Here is a 21,132-nt window from a genome sequence, read left to right on the forward strand (position 1 = left end):
GCTGCTTTTTCATACATATATATATACACCGATCAGCCATAACATTATGACCACTGACAGGTGAAGTGAATAACACTGATAATCTCGTTATCATGGCACCTGTCAGTGGGTGGGATATATTAGGCAGCAAGTGAACATTTTGTCCTCAAAGTTGATGTGTTAGAAGCAGGAAAAATAGGCAAGTGTAAGGATCTGAGCGACTTTGTCAAGGGCCAAATTGTGATGGCTAGACGACTGGGTCAGAGCATCTCCAAAACTGCAGCTCTTATATACACTTCAGCTCTGTGAATCCTTACCTTCAAGAATTTCCTCACTGGGAAACACAGACATACAATTATGTAAATAAATAAATAAATGTGATGTATATAATTTGTTGGAAGGCTATATAGTTGACTGGTTGTTCGGCAGGAATTATGTATTTAGATGGCTATGGAAGAAAATGCTCATTAAGGCTGAAGACAAGCCTATTATTTATTCGCTATCTTATGTGCTTTGCTCATAATATGTAATGTAATGCTGCAGATGATTATTTCCATATTTCACATTGTCACTGTGACAGGTAAATATCCATAGATATTTATATCCAGAGGTTAACTCTCTTTGCACACATCAGAAATAAGCCTAATTTCCTAGTAGATGAACCAATGGGAAATCTTATTGTCAAATATTTGCATTAAAAAAAAAGGAGAGAGGCTTTTAATCCTTCAATTAAAGACGCCTCCTTAAAACAAAGAAAACTGTATCAACTGTGTTTTTTTCTCTTTGCTTCAAGACTAAAAGAGAACACCTGTTTACCAGGGAAGGGTTAATTAAGCCAAGGTGTTCATATTGAAAAAATACACCAAATAGATTTACAAAATAAACACATTTAAAATCAATCTAAAGAAGGGGTTTCCTTTGCTACGGTTGTTTGTGTGTCTGCTCCTTTTTCATTCCCAATCCAATCAAAGTCCATTTTGAATGCCTGCAATGTCTGACAGCTCTTAAAATAGATCTGTGGCGGGCTGTGGAGCTCCACTCTCGGAGGTAAGCACAGCGTCAAACAGGTGACTCAGAGCTTCAGGAGACGGCTCCATCTGTGTTACTTATACACCTTCGCTCGCTCATCAAAAGGGCCTCATAGAGCCCCCGTGGATAAGCATGCTGGGATGTGCTCTGACGTCACGTCTTCAAATACCAGCAGGAGAACGCCGTGCTCCAGCACACAAACATTTTCCCCACTCCTTTCTGAACAAACTTTTTACTTCTGTCAATGCAGCTTTGGCGTCTTCAGACACAAGTGCCAGAAAGCGCCTGCTGGGGAAAGGCTGAAGGCTGGGGAAAGACGAAGGGTTTGATGGTGGTGTTGTTGCCCTGCTAACTTTGACTGCATCCTTTTCGCACCAACACCATCTTTTCTTTTATATGTTAGAGGTCAGAGTGAGTACCTGCTGTGGAAAATACCTTCGTCCCCAGGCATTTTGATTACGAACAAATATGAATATGTAGATGCTCAATGCATACTTAGACAATATATAGTAAATGTGCATTGTTTCTTCAGATCTGTAGGTTAGTAATAGTTCAGGTCTGAAAACGACTACATTTTGCTGAATGTTTCAGATCAGACAGCCGTTGTTGAATGTGCTTCATAGTGAAAGATTCTGTGCATCCCCTGCAGTGGCTTCCCGCACTTTTGTTACTGGGATTTTACTGGGATATAATGTGCTATTCCCAAACTAAGGGATCTCACACTGCCATTCTCGCTCTTGTCTAGCTAATTTTCAATTAAATTATGTCACACCTGGTTGTGTATTAGAGCTCAAATTTCATGTTGTGTGTCCTGCTGCTCACTGGTAAAGAAAACTAAAAATAACATGCCAGGTGTGAACTGGGGGCAGGTAGACAAAAGTGTACTTAAAGCTGCTGTTGAGAAACTGCTGTGCTGTTTCTCGGTAATAAAAAAGTCAAACAGTTGACCAAGGGACAGAAACCAAGAGCCCAAAAACAAAATAAAATAAATAAAAAAACTTGCAAAATTTAGAAGCATGTGGCCACTATATTGTCATGTTTGCAGAATGATTGCCTTCCTGGATTAACTAATCCAAGAAGATTTAATTTGTGAACGCTGTCAGCATGTTGAAATCCTAGACATCAAGGTCCGTGATCTTGAGGCTGAGCTTGTTGATCTGTGCTATATTAGTGATATGGAAGAATTAGTCAGTGAGCCCATTAGAGAGATGGTGTGTACGGCAAAACCTAGTAGAGTTGAGACCGCAGAGCAGGAAAGTGCACAGAACTGCTGGGTTATAGTAGGTTGTAACTGCAGAAAAAGGCGCGCACAACCCCTAGAGACATCCCAAGAGCTAGAAATGCCAATCAGGTTCCAACTGCTGGACACTGAGTTGGACAGTGACAGCTCCGAGGGCGATGGGAGGGCATGGTACCCACTCCCCCCCAAAACAGAGAGGTAGTTATAGTAGGAGATTCAATTCTTAGAGGTGTAGATCACACAGTGTGTTCTAGTGATAAAGAGACCTGCATGGTATCTTGCCTGCCTGGTGCGCAGGTTGCAGATCTCCCTAAACTAGTAGACGGGCTACTGGCCAAAGCCGGGGGGAATCCACGGGTCATGGTCCACATTGGAACCAATGACATAGGTAAAGGTAGGACAGAAGTACTGCAAGACAAATGTAAAAAGTTAGGAACGAAACTAAAGAGCAGAACCTCCACAGTAGTTTTTTCTGAAATACTTCTTGTACCACATACATGGCCAGGGAGACAGGCTGAGATTAGAAAGTTTAACATGTGGTTGAAATCTTGGTGGTGGGAAGAGGGTTTTAGATTTATGGAGCATTGGTCTTTCTTCTGGGAAAATGGGAACTGTACAAACCGGACAGTCTACATCTAAACAGAAGGGGGGCTAATGCATTGGGAGAGCGTATGTGCAGAGTAATTGAGAATCTTTTAAACTAGGGACAAAGGGGGCAGGAAGCTCTGACAATGGGAGATGTTCCACTAAGCAAAGAAAACAAAGGGAAACTGCTAGTAGGAAAGTCCTGAAATGTTTGTACCTCAATGCCAGGACTATAAGGAACAAGATGTTAGACCTAGAAGCCACAGTGCTGGCATGTGACTAAGATGTTGTAGGAATGACGGAAACATGGCTTACAGAAAATTATGGGGATGAATACAAGTTGAAAGGATACACATAGGTTAGGAGAGATCGAAGAGGGGGTGGGGTAGCATGATATGTGAAAAATGACATTGAGGCAGAAGAACTCAAATTAGATCACAGTAACGGAACAGAATCTTTGTGGGTTAAACTTTTGAATAAAAGATCCGGAGGATTAGTGATAGGAGTGTGTTACAGACCACCCGGTTCAGATATTCAGAAAGATGTAGCATTGTACAATGTAATCAGGACTGCATGTATCAAGGATGTGGGTGATATAATGGGGGACTTCAATTTCCCAAACACAGACTGGGAAAGCCCAGTTGGGATTACAGAAGCATAAATAGAAATGGTTGAGATGGTAAATGACTGCTTATTACTCAATTTGTCAGGGAACCAACCAGAGAGAGCGCTTGCATTGACTTGATCTTTTCAAATTACCAAGATAGAATCAGAGGGACACTAGTTAGAGAACCAATGGCAAACTGTGATCATAATATGGTTAGCTTTGATGTATACTTTCAAAAAACAAGGACCAAGTCTAAAACCATGATCTACAATTTTAGAAAAGCAAACCTTGAAGGTATGAGGCGGCACTTAGAAGAGATAGACTGGAGCACACTGGATACAGATTCAGTTGAAAATGGATGGTTATATTTTAAGATTATACTACTTGAGGCTCAGGAGAAATGTGTAGCAAAACAGCAAATTAAGGACCAAAAAACATTGGCCAAAACAATATCATATCAAGAGAAAGAAAATGTTGTATAGCGCATACAAAAGGAATATTTTGAACTGCAAAGAGATCTTAAGAAAGGGATCAGGAAAGTAAAGACGAAATAGAAAGAAACATAGTTCTTGAAGCTAAAACTTATGCAAAGATCTTTTTTCAATACTACAACTGCAAGAGGTCAATACAGGAGGAAGTGAAACAGATAAAAGGCAAAAATTGAAATATCTTGGAAAACGAACAAGATGTGGCAAATTTTCTAAATGAGTATTTCACAGAGGTTTTTACAAAAGAATAAACGGATAACATGACACAGGCTAACAACCAGTTCAGTCAAACCCTAAGAGAGATCAGGATAAATTAGGACGAGGTACTAAAGGGACTAACAGAATTAAAAACAAGCAAATCACCTGGGCCAGATGGTATATTTCCAACAGTACTTAAAGACATAATGGAAATTATGTATAGGCTGCCAACTGACTGGAAGATGGCAAATGTCATACCAATCCACAAGAAAGGGGACAAAACTGAGCCAGGAAATTACAAACCAATCAGTCTCACCTGCATTACTTGTAAAATGTTGGGAAAAATTATTAGACAGAAAATAGAGGAGCATCTTAATGAAAACCATATTCTTGGAGATAGTCAGCATGGGTTTAGACAAGGCAGATCATGTCTTACTAATTTATTAGAATTTTTTTGAACATGCAACTGCAGCTGTAGATCACGTGAAAGCATATTATATGATATACTTAGATTTTCAAAAAGCTTTTGATAAGGTTCCACACCAAAGACTGATCCTCAAATTGGAAGCTGTAGGCATTCAGGGTAATGTAAGTAGATGGATAATGAACTGGTTGATGTCTAGGAAACAGAGGGTGTCGATTAGAAGAGTCGCTTCTAACTTGAGTGAGGTTGTTAGTGGAGTTCCACAGGGATCAGTACTAGGGCCTTTGCTTTTTCTAATCTATATTAATGATCTGGACTCTGGGATAGTTAGCAAACTTGTTAAATATGCAGATGATACTTAAATAGGTGGTTCAGCAAATACAATCTCAGCAGCACAGGCTATTCAAAGGGACATAGATAATATTCAGTTGTGGGCTGACACCTGGCAGATGAAATTCAATGTGGACAAGTGCAAGGTATTATTATCAGGTAACAAAAATGTCCACTATAATTACACTATGAGAGGAATAGAACTAGATGAAGTAACACATGAGAAAGACCTAGGAGTCTGTGTGGACTCCTCACTTTCTCCATCCAAACAATGTGGGGAAGCAATAAAAAAGGCAAATAGGATGTTAGGGTATATTGTCAAAAGTGTAGAATTGAGAACAAGGGCAGTAATGTTCAGACTGTACAATGCACTAGTTAGAGCTCATCTGGATACTGTGGACAGTTCTGGGCTCCACACTTCAAGAAAGATATCGCTGCTCTAGAGGCAGGTCAGAGGAGAGCAACCAGACTTATTCCAGGTTTGAAGGGAATGTCCTACTTAGAGACTGAGGAACTGAACCTTTTCACCCTGGAACAGAGGAGACTACATGGGGACTTGATTCAAGTCTTCAAAATCATGAAAGGTATCGACCACATCAAACCAGATGAGCTTTTCCAGATCAGCAGGGACACACAGACCCAGGGACTGGAAATTGGGCTTCAAGGCATTCAAAATGAAAAACAGGAACCACTTCTTCACACAGAGAGTCGTCACAATCTGGAACAAATTCCCCAGTGATGTGGTTGAAGCTGAAAATTTGGGAACATTTAAAAATAGACTGGATAGGATCCTTGGATCACTTAGTTACTAATGGACACCAAATGAGCACAATGGGTCGAATGGCCTCCTCTCGTTTCACTGAACTTTCTTATGTTCTTATGTTCTTATTAGAGTTATCGTCCTCCCAGGTACAACAAAAGTCCTTTAATAACCAGGTCATACATTACATTAAATACTTTATTAATGCAAGTGGCAGCTCCTAAACTATGGCATAGTTTTACTTGAAAATAATGTCTGATTGCATTAATTATTTTTATATTTGTAAGGGGTGCTCTGAAGTATTCCAAACTGGGGTACAAGGATAGCTACTTTGCAATGATACTTCAACTGGAAATAATTAATTTCAGCCTACATGGCCCATTGAAAATGACCCTTTGTCATGCTGAGGCATTAGATTTATGTAGCTGCCATAGCTAACCCAGGTAAAATAGCCCACTGTGGCCCAGCATGCTTTTAAGTGCTTTTCAAAAAGGACTGATCAAAGGTACAGTAATTGAGAATGAGACACATAATGTGCAAACACCTGTCTCCTGCCAGGCAGTTTGGCTTCAAGACTGCCATGGTGTTGTGAATATGGGTCAACATGCTGTATTGTCTCAGAGAAAATATAATGTGTATATGGAGAATGCTGCAGTCTTGATGCAGTTATTGATGCTTAGAACAGACAGTTTATTGTGAGCTTGTTTTTTGTTTTCTCCAACCTACATTTATCCAATGAAGTGGAAGAGACTCAGCTGCAAATTGATGACTTGAGAGACACACACAGTTCTTTCTGTAGTGACTTGTGTTGAAGGCCTTGTTTATTTTGACTGGGACTGTAATGCGAGACAATCCACTTTCACCAATGTGTTACTGCAAGACAGCTCAAGGTAATGGGACTAAATGCCCTCAGTATGGACATCTTATTGCATCGTGGAACCTGTGAAATTCCCCAGTGTTTTGAAATTGCAATTGTGTATATGCCACGGAGACATATGACCAGGTTCTGCTGTTCTAAGGATGACCAACATTCGAACTTTAATTCTACAAAAATACAAAGATCCCAGTCCAAAAGGGTAATTCAAAGGTGAAGGGAAAACAGGGAACAGGTCAGTATCTATTCAAACCTCATGTGTTTCTCACACACACAACCTCTCAGAAAAGGAACATGGAGCGTTCTTGAGGAAAAATAAAAAAATGTATACCGTAAAGAAAGGAAGGAACAAGAATTACAATATAAATAATGATAATAAAACAAAAGTACCACATATTTTAGGGAAGATGAGCCTGGCAGGTAAATGAAATGAGGCAGCCCTGGAAATGATGTATTGCTGTGAAACTTCAAAAGCAAGTGTCCCCATTCAAGCAGTTAAATAACCTTGACCCAGATGGAGCTGAGCTTTGCTAGAAACCTCAGAATGAATTGTGTTGGATACTCGTCCCAGCTGCTAAGACTGAGCTATATGAACTATTGTCTGTTTCTAAATGAAGCGTTGGGGACTTTGCTAAATCCACTACCGATCCTGCAGCTTCTGATGAGCCACAGGGTTCCTTCGCTTCCCTGTTCTGATGATTATGTTCCACCAAAGAATCTGGTGACTGAGTGATATGTCAGCAGGACGTGGAAGATTGCCTGCTGTGAACCCTGAATGGACATGAGACCTCAGCGGATATGGGTGAATGGTAATGCCTGGGATCTCAGAGAATACAGTTGTGTTGGAACCCATTTGTGTTCTTGTCCTCCTGGGAGACAAATGAGCAGTTGCCCCTGGTGGGTGTGCCGCTTCTCTGGCGAAGAGCCACCCTTCTCCAGGACTGCCCACTTATCTTGTGGTGTCACGCGAATGGGGAGTGAGGTCAAGCCAGCCATGCAGAAATCCACAGCAGTGTGTTTTCTATGCGCATAAAACATTGACATCTGGGAATCTTAATTCATGGTTGTCAAGTGACCTTAAAGAAGAATGTTACATGTGTGTCAAACCGTGCACAAAAACTGTGATGTAGTTTTCATCGTAGGTGTGGTGTGTTTGCTTATTTAAAGGTGCATGTAATTTGACTGTTCTCAAACAGCCTGTGCTTTTTTTGTTGTATGGGGAAAGAAAGACTTTGAATTATGATATTTTCTTAATATGTATTAAAGATCATACTCCATTTATTTATTCTCCCCCACCCCATATCTTCACAGTGGGGCTGCCCAATTGTGGTGTGGAAACAGAATAATATCACCTCATCTCCTAGTATTGAAATCCACCTCCCCCACCCCTCCTCCCATTCACCAAGAGCTGGTCTTCCATTTATCATGAGATGCCCTCTGCTCAGCTGCTTCAATTACATTCCCAGCACTGCAGCGCTGCAGTCCTATTACCCAGGAATTGAGGCTTGCTCTCCCTGCACGCTGCCTGTCTCTGGGACTGAGAGGACATCAAACAAACAGCTCTAAAGTCATTACATTCTTTATTTATGTACCTTTCTCCCTCCCAACTGCTAGCCAGCTGTCACTCTTAGGACCCCGTCACAATAACCGCACGCCGTCACCAAGAGCTGTATTACCATATGCAAATACAGCTGGCTTGCATTTTTAAATGTTAAATGTGCTCATAACTTCATGCCCCTAAGGGTTACCCAGCAGATTTCAGGCTATATCAGTAGCTGTATCTCCACTGAGCTAATGCATTGAAATGTTCCTGGGAAATTCAGTAATTTATGACAATTTCTGAAACTCCTCCTCTCTTCCAAAGGCTGGGATGTGCACATATGGTATGGGGATCGAATAATTTTGCTCAGCACTTTTTTCCTTCTTCCGTGTGCTGTGCGCTTGCAGCTGTGTATCCATTTCTAAGAACTGTACTCTGGAAGTTCACATCACAATGCATTAATCTATGCATCTCTCCTTCTCTTTCTCTTACACACATATAAATGTGTGTGTGTGTGAGAGAGTATTGTGTTGCCAGCCCATCTTGATATGTCCCTATTTATGTAATAACTTCACGCCCTGAGTATATTGCAATCAGTACTATGACTTCAAATAATCTTTATATATAATTGGTGCTCAGCAGTTGATGTGTTTTATTGTTCTCTGCAGATATCCAGGACAATCTTCAGATTTTCAATGAAGGCTATTCAATTATCTCTGTCCATTTCTGGTTAAACGACATGCATCTTTCAGCCACTTGAATCCTGCTATGCAGATCATTTCTATATATCATACTAGCAATACACACTGGTGACATCCACTGATGCCTGCACATTCAGTCGCCTTTCAGAAAATCGAATTATTACAAGATTCACAAAGCATCAGATAATGTACTTTAGTTTTCTTTTGGATATTGAGTGTCCCGTGGCACTTGTCACTGCACTTTGGAGAAATATTTCCCATTCTTTTGACATGAAAGTGGTGTGCAGTCTTATAATGGAAGTGTCATACAATATTAGCTACAAGACATTTATATAAATTACTAAAAAGACTTGTCTGAAAGAAACAACCCCTTCAAAACGACTGGCTTGTGCAGTGAGGCATGTAAGATTGTAATTCCAAAACTGTATTAAAATTCTAAATCGTATTATAAATATAACCAAAGTACAGAGACGATTATCTGGACTGTACACATAGAGGAGGAATGAATTTCTAGGTGCTCACAATCTAAAAAGAAATGTGTTTACTTGTATAGAAAATAGAGTATTAAAGCTCTGCAGAATGTGTTTTTTTGTGTCAAATAATGTAAGCTGAACAGTTAAAAATTAACAGACATGTACACAATGAGTATTGTTTGTTTCAGGTTAAACACTGTAATCAAACTCGATAAAACCTGAAACACAAAGAAGAGAATAAGTGGGTTTGCTTTTTCTGTGTCCTGTGCTCTTCAGATCTATGTAGGCAAGACCTCGACATACATGTTTTGAAGAGATAGAAAGCAGGGCAATTCTCTTCATGTACATTGCATTTGTATTAAATGAGATTTGTACTTTTGACTGAAATCTAGCTGTTCGAATGGTGTCTGTGAGCTGTCTAGGATTTTTCTTTTTAAGAATAAATTTAAGTTTACTTTGATTTAACTATCTTTCTCTGCTGCCATGTAATGTGTATATATATATATATATATCAGGGGTTGGCCCCCCGGAGAAAACACTGCCAGTCCCCCCCCCATCTCTTACTAGAGTAAACATTGTAATATTATATGCTAATTATGTTTTGGCCCGCAGACTATTAGCTGAGAAAAAAATTGTCCCGAGGCCAAACCTAGTTGCCGAACCCTGATATACATATATATATATATATATATATGTATATCAGGGTTCGGCAACTAGGTTTGGCCTCGGGACAATTTTTTTTATATATATATACACTCACCTAAAGGATTATTAGGAACACCATACTAATACTGTGTTTGACCCCCTTTTGTCTTCAGAACTGCCTTAATTCTATGTGGCATTGATTCAACAAGGTGCTGAAAGCATTCTTTAGAAATGTTGGCCCATATTGATAGGATAGCATCTTGCAGTTGATGGAGATTTGTGGGATGCACATCCAGGGCACGAAGCTCCCGTTCCACCACATCCCAAAGATGCTCTATTGGGTTGAGATCTGGTGACTGTGGGGGACAGTTTAGTACAGTGAACTCATTGTCATGTTCAAGAAACCAATTTGAAATGATTCGACCTTTGTGACATGGTGCATTATCCTGCTGGAAGTAGCCATCAGAGGATGGGTACATGGTGGTCATAAAGGGATGGACATGGTCAGAAACAATGCTCAGGTAGGCCGTGGCATTTAAACGATGCCCAATTGGCACTAAGGGGCCTAAAGTGTGCCAAGAAAACATCCCCCACACCATTACACCACCACCACCAGCCTGCACAGTGCTAACAAGGCATGATGGATCCATGTTCTCATTCTGTTTACGCCAAATTCTGACTCTACCATCTGAATGTCTCAACAGAAATCGAGACTCATCAGACCAGGCAACATTTTTCCAGTCTTCAACTGTCCAATTTTGGGGAGCTTGTGCAAATTGTAGCCTCTTTTTCCTATTTGTAGTGGAGATGAGTGGTACCCGGTGGGGTCTTCTGCTGTTGTAGCCCATCCGCCTCAAGGTTGTACGTGTTGTGGCTTCACAAATGCTTTGCTGCATACCTCGGTTGTAACGAGTGGTTATTTCAGTCAAAGTTGCTCTTCTATCAGCTTGAATCAGTCGGCCCATTCTCCTCTGACCTCTAGCATCAACAAGGCATTTTCGCCCACAGGACTGCCGCATACTGGATGTTTTTCCCTTTTCACATCATTCTTTGTAAACCCTAGAAATGGTTGTGCGTGAAAATCCCAGTAACTGAGCAGATTGTGAAATACTCAGAGCGGCCCGTCTGGCACCAACAACCATGCCACGCTCAAAATTGCTTAAATCACCTTTCTTTCCCATTCAGACATTCAGTTTGGAGTTCAGGAGATTGTCTTGACCAGGACCACACCCCTAAATGCATTGAAGCAAGTGCCATGTGATTGGTTGGTTAGATAATTGCATTAATGAGAAATTGAACAGGTGTTCCTAATAATCCTTTAGGTGAGTGTATATATATATATATATATATATATATATATATATATATATATATATATATATACACACATTTTTGAAAATAATATATAATGATATTGTGAACCTGAAAGATATAGAAGTGGCATCATATAGTGCTAAATGATTAAAGGGTTTACTGAGTACGTCTCCTATTTATTCAGTCCATACATTTTCTCTCATGGCATGAAAACAGTGAAGTTATAGCCCCTGGGGTGCAGAGCAGGACTTGATTGCTTAATAATTGATGGCCACTCATGGAATGGTTAATTATGTTCCCCCAGAGAAACAGGATGTTCCATATTTTGGAGTGATTCCCCACAGTTTACATTTCTGTGAGCTGTGTGAGGAAGCCTGTAGGCCAGATTGATCATTCCTACATTTCTTCTCAATGCTAACATGGTGGTTTTGTTTTCTTTCTATTTGTGAGGAGCATTCCTTTCCCGTGTACCCTTTCCAAACATACAGATACTAAAACTTACAAACATTATTTGTTTTTAACATAGTTTTTAACATAGTATTTTTAAACACTTTATGAATTATTTCATTTTAAACTAGTGGTTCTAGAAAAAAAATAATCTAAAATACTAACCCAAATTGCAAGTGCATCCAACATATTTCCTTAGACACCATAAAAGTCCATAAGTGCTGTCAGTGTCAGGTTGCTATCCTGGCTTGGTTGTGATCCTGGGCTTGTTCCTAAATTCACCATTAAGTGTTTTCATTATAGGGCCTCCTCTGGCACCGACTCCCCCTGACGCACAGATTGAACCTCCCACCAGCAATACGAATCGTACGGTGAAAAGGGATGGACACTCAGCTATCTCTTGATTGTAATTAAGTCCGAGTCCCACCATAAAACACCCAGAAGGGGTTGTGTGTGTGTGTGGTGGGGGGAGGATGTTGGAAGAGGATGGTTTTTCTGGGGGGTTGATATATTGGTTAGCCTCCATTGAGAAGATGAGAATAGATGTGTGTACACCCCCACTAAGATCAAGGCTAAGTAAAATGCCATTAATCTTGCTCTGAAGAGGTGGGAGAGCAGCCGGGGGATGGTGAAGATGGATGCACACAGCAGATCGAATCTCGCCATGGAAAGCCGAGACAAGTGTATGATTTGGGGCAGGCACTCCTTCCACTCCTGCAGGCACAGAGAGCACTAATGAGAAGTGTGCTGCTGGAGTCCACCTCACGGGTATCTTGCTCCTGGGGCTGCCCTCATCCACTTTAAGCAGGTTGCCTGCACTGCTCAAAAAAAATAAATTAAATAAATAAATAAATTACATTTAAAAGATGACAACCATCTCTCTAGTGAGGCAAAGTAGGAGATGTAGGACCGAACACACAAGACACAGTGAGAAGACTGGATAACAGGGGGGCAATATATAACTAAAGAATATATACATATTGGCCTACATGTCGTCGTCATCATCATAAGCCATTCTTGATCCACTGCTGCTGCATGAAGGCCTTGCCACGATTTTTTCACCTCTTATACCAGGTCACTCTGGCAAGGTCATCTTCTGTAATCTTTCTGGTCATTTTTCATCCGTTCTGTAGCTTATTTTGTCTATCTCTGATCTGCTGTGCTGTGTGCTGTTGGGGTTTTTATTACGTGAGCAGGTTTCAGCATTACAGGTGAACATTGTAGGATGCATTGCTCAAATACTTTTGCCTTTGAGATAAATGTGTCGCTTTTCCTTTCAATCCAAATGTACTTCATCCCATTATTATTTTTTATTTTTCTGCTCTTCTGCTGATTTCTTTCTTCAGCTACAGTCTTTATGGGTTTGACAAAGTTGTTGAGTGTGACTTTTCTTAAATACACCTTAAAATCTGATCTAACAAGTGTAAAACTCCAGGTAGATTGCAGGATGGCAAACTACAGCATGAATTCAACCTGGCTTAACTAAAATAAGCTAAGACAGACAAGTGGATGCATAAACAATATTCATTATATACAGTACTGTGCAAATGTTTTAGGCAGGTGTGAAAAAATACTGTAAAGTAAGAATGCTTTCAAAAATAGACATGTTAATAGATTACATGTATCAATTTACTAAATGCAAAGTGAGTGAACAGAAGAAAAATCTAAATCAAATCCAGATTTGGTGTGACCACCCTTTGCCTTCAAAACAGCATCAATTCTTCTAGATACACTTGCACAGTCAGGGATTTTGTAGGCATATAGTCAGGTGTATGATTAAACAATTATACCAAACAGGTGCTAATGATCATCAATTCAATATGTAGGTTGAAACACAATCATTAACTGAAACAGAAACAGCTGTGTAGGAGGAATAAAACTGGGTGAGGAACAGCCAAACTCAGCTAACAAGGTGAGGTTGCTGAAGACAGTTTACTGTCAAAAGTCATACACCATGGCAAGACTGAGCACAGCAACAAGACATAAGGTAGTTATACTGCATCAGCAAGGTCTCTCCCAGACAGAAATGTCAAGGCAGACAGGGGTTTCCAGATGTGCTGTCCAAGCTCTTTTGAAGAAGCACAAAGAAACGGGCAACGTTGAGGACCATAGACGCAGTGGAGGTTCCTTGCAAGTTTGGGGCATTTCTGCAAATGGAGTTGGGGATTTGGTCAGAATGAATGGTCTCCTCAATGCTGATAAGTACAGGCAGATACTTATCCATCATGCAGTACCATCAGGGAGGCAACTGATTGGCCCCAAATTTATTCTGCAGCATGACAATGACCCCAAACATACAGCGACAGTCATTAAGAACTATCTTCAGCGTAAAGAAGAACAAGGAGTCCTGGAAGTGATGGTATGGCCCACTCAGAGCCCTGATCTCAACATCATTGAGTCTGTCTGGGATTACATGAAGCAACTGAGGCTGCCTAAATCCACAGAAGAACAAGTTTTTGAGTTCCTTCAAAAACTGTGTGCAAGTGTAAGGCAAAGGGTGGTCACACCAAATATGGATTTGATGAAGATTTTTCTTCTGTTCACTCACTTTGCATTTAGTTAAGAACATAAGAAAGTTTACAAAAGAGAGGGGGCCATTCGACCCATCATGCTCATTTGGTGTCCATTAATATCTAAGTGATCCAAGGATCCTATCCAGTCTATTTTTAAATGTTCCCAAGCTTTCAGCTTCTACCACATCGCTGGGTAGTTTATTCCAGATTGTGACAACTCTCTGTGTGAAGAAGTGTCTCCTGTTTTCCATTTTGAATGCCTTGAAACCCAATTTCCATTTGTGTCCCCGGGTGCGTGTGTCCCTGCTGATCTGGAAAAGCTCCTCTGGTTTGATGTGGTCAATGCCTTTCATGATTTTGAAGACTTGGATCAAGTCCCCACGTAGTCTCCTCTGTTCCAGGGTGAAAAGGTTCAGTTCCCTCAGTCTCTCAGTAGACTTTCCCTTCAGACCTGGAATAAGTCTGGTTGCTCTCCTCTGAACTGCCTCTAAAGCAGCAATATCCTTTATGAAGTGTGGTGCCCAGAACTGTACACAGTATCCAGATGAGCTCTAACTAGTGCATTGTACAGTCTGAACATCACTGCCCTTGTTTTAAATTCTACACTTTTGACAATATACCCTAGCATTCTGTTTGCCTTTTTTTTTGCTTCCCCACATTGCTTGGATGGAGAAAGTGAGGAGTCCACATAGACTCCTAGGTATTTCTCATGCGTTACTTCATCTAGATCTGTACCTCCCATAGTGTAATTATAGTGGACATTTTTGTTACCTGCATGTATTACCTTGCACTTGTCCACATTGAATTTCATTTGCCAGGTGTCAGCCCACAACTGAATATTATCTAAGTCCCTCTGTTAAATATAATCTATTAACATGTGTATTTTTGAAAGCATTCTTACTTTACAGCATTTTTCCACACCTGCCTAAAACTTTTGTACAGTACTGTGTCTCAGTAAGGTGTCGGGCCAACACAAGCCGTTAGAACAGCTTCAATGCCCCTTGGCATAGACTCTATGAGTCTCTGGAACTGGGGATGGAACATCATTCTTCCAAGATATTCCCTCATTTGGTCTATTGATGGTAGTGGTGGAGAGCGCTGTCTAACACCTCGGTCCACAATCTCCCATAGGTGTTCAATTGTGTTGAGATCTGATGACTGCGAAGGCCATGGCATATGATTCACATCATTTTCATACTCATCAAACCATTCAGTGACCCTCATGCACTGTGGATGGGGGCATTGTCATCCTGGAAGAGACCACTCCCATCAGGATAGAAATGCTTCACTATAGGATACAGGTGATCACTCAGAATAACTTTGTAATGATTTGCAGTGACACTTCCCTCTAAGGGGACAAGTGGACCCAAACCATGCCAGGAAAATGCCCCCCACAGCATAACAGAGCCTCCAGACCCCCTCATTGTAGGGGACAAGCAGTCAGGCCTGTACCGTTCTCTTGGTGTCGCCACACATGCACTCGCCCACTTGTCGAGAACACCAGCCAGCTGAGCAGTCTGTGACTGAAGCTCCTTTACTCTTGCAATCTTGATCCAAAATTGAAGTCAGCTGGGCCTGCTCAGAATTTTTATACATGCCACAGAGCATGACAGGATGTTAATTTCTTAATTGTAAAATGCAGTACACCTGTTTAGAGGCATCTGCATTCATTATGCTCCTCCACTCATTTATTCATGTTTTTCCCTTCAGTTTGTCACCCATCTGTATATACAGAACAGCTCTGGAAAAAATTATGAGACCACTGCAATTTTTTCTTAAATCAGCATCTCTACATGTATGGCAGCTATTCCATTCCAATCATATTTTTAATTGGAATTTGGTAGAAATGTTGTTAGTAGTTTATAGAATAAAACATGTTCATTTTACCCAAACACATACCTATAAATAGTAAAACTAGAGAAACTGATAATTTTGCAGCGGTAATTTTTTCCAGAGCTGTATATATGTATATGTATATGTATATATATATATATATATATATATATATATATATATATATATATGTATATGCATATGCATATATATATATATATATATATACACTCACCTAAAGGATTATTAGGAACACCTGTTCAATTTCTCATTAATGCAATTATCTAACCAACCAATCACATGGCAGTTGCTTCAATGCATTTAGGGGTGTGGTCCTGGTCAAGACAATCTCCTGAACTCCAAACTGAATGTCTGAATGGGAAAGAAAGGTGATTTAAGCAATTTTGAGCGTGGCATGGTTGTTGGTGCCAGACGGGCCGGTCTGAGTATTTCACAATCTGCTCAGTTACTGGGATTTTCACGCACAACCATTTCTAGGGTTTACAAAGAATGGTGTGAAAAGGGAAAAACATCCAGTATGCGGCAGTCCTGTGGGCGAAAATGCCTTGTTGATGCTAGAGGTCAGAGGAGAATGGGCCGACTGATTCAAGCTGATAGAAGAGCAACTTGACTGAAATAACCACTCGTTACAACCGAGGTATGCAGCAAAGCATTTGTGAAGCCACAACACGTACAACCTTGAGGCGGATGGGCTACAACAGCAGAAGACCCCACCGGGTACCACTCATCTCCACTACAAATAGGAAAAAGAGGCTACAATTTGCACAAGCTCACCAAAATTGGACAGTTGAAGACTGGAAAAATGTTGCCTGGTCTGATGAGTCTCGATTTCTGTTGAGACATTCAGATGGTAGAGTCAGAATTTGGCGTAAACAGAATGAGAACATGGATCCATCATGCCTAGTTACCACTGTGCAGGCTGGTGGTGGTGTAATGGTGTGGGGGATGTTTTCTTGGCACACTTTAGGCCCCTTAGTGCCAATTGGGCATCGTTTAAATGCCACGGCCTACCTGAGCATTGTTTCTGACCATGTCCATCCCTTTATGACCACCATGTACCCATCCTCTGATGGCTACTTCCAGCAGGATAATGCACCATGTCACAAAGGTCGAATCATTTCAAATTGGTTTCTTGAACATGACAATGAGTTCACTGTACTAAACTGGCCCCCACAGTCACCAGATCTCAACCCAATAGAGCATCTTTGGGATGTGGTGGAACGGGAGCTTCGTGCCCTGGATGTGCATCCCACAAATCTCCATCAACTGCAAGATGCTATCCTATCAATATGGGCCAACATTTCTAAAGAATGCTTTCAGCACCTTGTTGAATCAATGCCACGTAGAATTAAGGCAGTTCTGAAGGCGAAAGGGGGTCAAACACAGTATTAGTATGGTGTTCCTAATAATCCTTTAGGTGAGTGTAAATATATATATATATGTATATGCATATATATGTATATGCATATATATATATATATATATATATATATATATATATATATATATATGTATATATATATATATATATATGTATATGTATATATATATATATATATATATATATATAATTACAGTGAAGGAAAAAAGTATTTGATCCCCTGCTGGTTTTGTACATGATTTTCTATGGGATTAAGGTCGGGAGACTGGCTAGGCCACTCCAGGACCTTAATGTGCTTCTTCTTGAGCCACTCCTTTGTTGCCTTGGCTGTGTGTTTTGGGTCATTGTCATGCTGGAATACCCATCCACGACCCATTTTCAATGCCCTGGCTGAGGGAAGGAGGTTCTCACCCAAGATTTGACGATACATGGCCCCGTCCATCGTCCCTTTGATGTGGTGCAGTTGTCCTGTCCCCTTAGCAGAAAAAACACCCCCAAAGCACAATGTTTCCACCTCCATGTTTGACGGTGGGGATGGTGTTCTTGGGGTCATTCCTCCTCCTCCAAACACGGCGAGTTGAGTTGATGGCAAAGAGCTTGATTTTGGTCTCATCTGACCACAACACTTTCACCCAGTTCTCCTCTGAATCATTCAGATGTTCATTGGCAAACTTCAGACAGGCCTGTACATGTGCTTTCTTGAGCAGGGGGACCTTGCGGGTGCTGCAGGATTTCAGTCCTTCACGGCGTAGTGTGTTACCAATTTTTTTCTTGGTGACTATGGTCCCAGCTGCCTTAACATCATTAACAAGATCCTTCCATGTAGTTCTTGGCTGATTCCTCACCGTTCTCATGATCATTGAAACTCCACGAGGTGAGATCTTGCATGGAGCCCCAGACCGAGAGAGACTGACAGTTACTTTGTGTTTCTTCCATTTGCGAATAATCACACCAACTGTGGTCACCTTCTCACCAAGCTGCTTGGCGATGGTCTTGTAGCCCATTCCAGCCTTGTTTAGGTCTACAATCTTGTCCCTGACATCCTTGGACAGCTCTTTGGTCTTGGCCATGGTGGAGAGTTTGGAATCTGATTGATTGATTGCTTCTGTGGACAGGTGTCTTTAATACAGGTAACGAGCTGAGATTAGGAGCACTCCCTTTAAGAGACTGCTCCTAATCTCAGCTCGTTACCTGTATAAAAGACACCTGGGACCCAGAAATCTTGCTGATTGATAGGGGATCAAATACTTATTTCCCTCATTAAACAAGCAAATCAATTTATAACATTTTTGAAATGCGTTTTTCTGGATTTTTTTGTTGTTATTCTGTCTCTCACTGTTAAAATACACCTACCATTAAAATTATAGACTGATCATTTCTTTGTCAGTGGGCAAATGTACAAAATCAGCAGGGGATCAAATACTTTTTTCCCTCACTGTATGTATATATATATATATATATATATATATATATATATATATATTGTTTTTGTTTTGTTTTATTAAATCAAAGGTTATACGACTAAAGAACTCATTCAGGTCTGGCCACAAACTATAGTAAAGCACAACTGACGGATCATTCGTCATCTTTTTAGTGGCCAATGATTTTTCTTGACAAAACTGTGATGTAACTTAAAGAAGAAACTGACAACGGTACGTTTTGCTCCTTACCTCAGATGTAACGGTAAAGAAAAAAAAAATCTAATCATGTCTTGCTTCCTTTCTTTGCCATTAATTGGCTCACAACCAAAAGAGAAATTCTTGACCTTTGTGTCATTTGCCATCAAGAATGGTTGACCTAATAAGTTTCCTATTTAACACAGCATTTCCACCTTCTTCTGTCTGAGCTTTAGTCTTTTAAGCTTAAAACTGAAGGTTCACATTGTACATACTTCATCACAGCTATTATTTATTTTAATCCTTGGCTTTTATGACTTTTTTGTTTTTAAGTATTCATCTGTGAAAATGTTTTTGAGAAGTTTTCTGTTCGTGTATATATATATATATATATATATATATATATATATATATATAACAAATAATAATAATCGGAAACGCACCAGCTTTTCATCGACCTTCCCTTAATGGGATTGGCTCACAGCAGTTTAAATATGTTTCGATAACCTCCCTGTCTCGAGTGCTCAAGTGATCAGATTGGGCCCAGTCTGTTAGATATGCATGCTTTGTCATACAGAAAGCACAATGATTTTCAAGTGCGTGCCTGTGTGACTGTGTGACTGTGTCTCTAGGTTCACTGTCCTCTTCACCTGCGTGCCTTCCTCTGCCTAGTACAGCTGGACACCAGAAAAGGTGTTACGCTGAGCTGACCCATTACCTCTGCACAGAAACAAAAGCGCATTGAAGAAGAGCGCCTACATTTAATGGGAATGCCGATCTTCTCTTTGAGTAATATTGCACTTAATCCCTTAATTTGATACATGACCTATTTGCATGATAACCATGTTTCCCTTTAATGGACTACTTTGCTTTTAACATATCCGAGATGAATGTGGCATTGTAGATATCTATTCAAAGTTACGGGTACCCTTGTATTCGTGCACCACTAATGTAGCACTTAATATCTGTCACGCAGCCTGTTTGCTCAGGTGAACTGCAGAGCTACCTGAACTAACTTTCGCAAAATGAAATATTTACTTTATAATTACGGAACAAGCGCTAGCTCGGTCTTGGATTCCGTTTCCCCTTTCTGCAGGTGCAATGCGTCCTGTGATCATGCTGTGGAAATGCTGTTGGGAAAAATCACCGGACGAGATCTGCCAGACTTGAATGAATCTTAAATACATAAATACAATGCAAAAGGGATAGCTTATGTCAATTAATAATTTCTAAATTAATTATTCAATATGAGCAAATTAAGACAGTGAATAATTGATTGGACATTATTAATTGCTTTATTCACAGTCAGCTACGGTGCGTGCAGAGTGGAAATGTGTCCTGAATGTTAATTGAGAAATCAAGGAAAACAATAAGGTGCTTTAATTATCAGTAGTGATGTGTTTCAACTTTCTTTACCAATATGGACCTGTGTGCATATGTATATGTATGTATTTGTGTGTGTGTTTATATATACACTCACCTAAAGGATTATTAGGAACACCTGTTCAATTTCTCATTAATGCAATTATCTAACCAACCAATCACATGGCAGTTGCTTCAATGCATTTAGGGGTGTGGTCCTGGTCAAGACAATCTCCTGAACTCCAAACTGAATGTCTGAATGGGAAAGAAAGGTGATTTAAGCAATTTTGAGCGTGGCATGGTTGTTGGTGCCAGACGGGCCGGTCTGAGTATTTCACAATCTGCTCAGTTACTGGGATTTTCAAGCACAACCATTTCTAGGGTTTACAAAGAATGGTGTGAAAAGGGAAAAACATCCAGTATGCGGCAGTCCTGTGGGCGAAAATGCCTTGCATCAGCTAGAGGTCAGAGGAGAATGGGCCGACTGATTCAAGTTGATAGAAGAGCAACTTTGACTGAAATAACCACTCGTTACAACCGAGGTATGCAGCAAAGCATTTGTGAAGCCACAACACGTACAACCTTGAGGCGGATGGGCTACAACAGCAGAAGACCCCACCGGGTACCACTCATCTCCACTACAAATAGGAAAAAGAGGCTACAATTTGCACAAGCTCACCAAAATTGGACAGTTGAAGACTGGAAAAATGTTGCCTGGTCTGATGAGTCTCGATTTCTGTTGAGACATTCAGATGGTAGAGTCAGAATTTGG

The sequence above is a fragment of the Amia ocellicauda genome, chromosome 1, assembly GCF_036373705.1.
Source record: "Amia ocellicauda isolate fAmiCal2 chromosome 1, fAmiCal2.hap1, whole genome shotgun sequence".
Classification (NCBI taxonomy): domain Eukaryota; kingdom Metazoa; phylum Chordata; class Actinopteri; order Amiiformes; family Amiidae; genus Amia; species Amia ocellicauda.